This window comes from Pyxicephalus adspersus, chromosome 11, assembly GCF_032062135.1.
Source record: "Pyxicephalus adspersus chromosome 11, UCB_Pads_2.0, whole genome shotgun sequence".
Taxonomy (NCBI): Eukaryota; Metazoa; Chordata; class Amphibia; order Anura; family Pyxicephalidae; genus Pyxicephalus; species Pyxicephalus adspersus.
Window position 1 is genome coordinate 7,045,171 of NC_092868.1, and position 1,327 is coordinate 7,046,497.

The 1,327-nt window shown below is 32.2% G+C and overlaps 1 protein-coding gene across 1 annotated transcript in view; it reads right to left on the reverse strand.

Annotated features, from left to right (window-relative positions):
* Window positions 1-528, reverse strand: part of LOC140340936 (C3a anaphylatoxin chemotactic receptor-like) — a 3,798-nt gene extending 3,270 nt beyond the window's left edge. Inside the window, exon 1 of the mRNA XM_072426401.1 lies at window positions 440-528. The gene's annotated coding sequence lies outside the window, so the exon portion shown is untranslated. The remainder of the gene's footprint in view (window positions 1-439) is intronic.
* Between the last annotated feature and the right edge of the window lie 799 nt (window positions 529-1,327).

Here is a 1,327-nt window from a genome sequence, read left to right on the forward strand (position 1 = left end):
TACATTTGCATAACCTGGGAATTTAAAGATATCATTAGATATACCTTTATGCATATTTTAATTTTATTAATCCTTTATCCAAATTTTAAGTGAATTGGTGTGGGTGTTTTTTTATGTATATTGATGGCTATAAGATACTGATTTACCTAATTTATAATTCAGTAGCAATAAAAGCAAGTAAAGAAATGTATAAGTACAGTACAATTACAGGTCTCTTCATTTTTTTTTTCCACCCAACTATAACCCCAAATGTACACATTTTACACACTGGATTAAAACGCTTTAAATTACCTTTTATTTATATATTTTCTAATTGAATCCAATGTAAATAAACAATTGATATTTAGCTCTATAATCACCTATGTAAGAAGATCATGGAAATTATAGAAATAATTGTCTGTGCTTATGTATGTATTGGTCAAACTGTGGGGTTACTTACTTGGTTTTGCTGTTGATCTTTGTTCCAAAATCTTGGACCTTTTAATGAGCTTTGCCGATGGTGATGAGACATATATACACATGCTGGGCTGCTGCAACACGTAAAAGTTTTTCCTGAGGAATGAAGGAAGTTTACATAACTTCCTCTTTTAAATTTTTTTTTTTTAATATTTAGTAAACTAGTATTTAGTTTTATATATAAAATGTGAATCAGGCGTTTGTCAAACATTTATTGATCTTCCACTTCCATTTGTTTTCAATGGCAGAGATTTGAAGAATGTTTGGTGAATGTCAGATTCACTACTTGATAAATAGGTATTTATGTGAATACAGTGTATTCTAATCAAGGAGAGAAGGGAATGACAACAGCACTGGTTTGATTGAAAGGCACAGGTAAATGTTTTCACCATCAACAGTCCAAGGAATTAATACTGAAGCTGGATAGAACCAAGAAAGACAGTTCCATCCTTTGGAGAGAAAAGCAGATGAGAACTTTGTCTTGGGGGACCACTGCAATTTTTGTGAGAGATAATCGTTGTTTCTATGGGTGGATGCTGAGGCAATGTTTGAAACTGATTTTGTAGGAAAAATCATATTTTCACAAGTGAATACATTTTTGCCAAAAATATGGCTAATTTTCTATATAGATTTCTGATTTTTTAAGTTATTTGCAGAGCCCTGAACATTGTATTTTTTACCAAAACCAGTGGGGAGGAAGGGGAGGTGAACATATCCCTCATGAAAAATGTAAAGCAAGCAGTTCTTAGGTTCATTTTTATGTTCATTTTACAATTCCCAGATTTCACTGGCAATTCACTCACAGTTGGCTGGTGGATTCAAATTACCATACAAGGGGAATTACCTTCCTAAATTAATATGTGTAACCAAC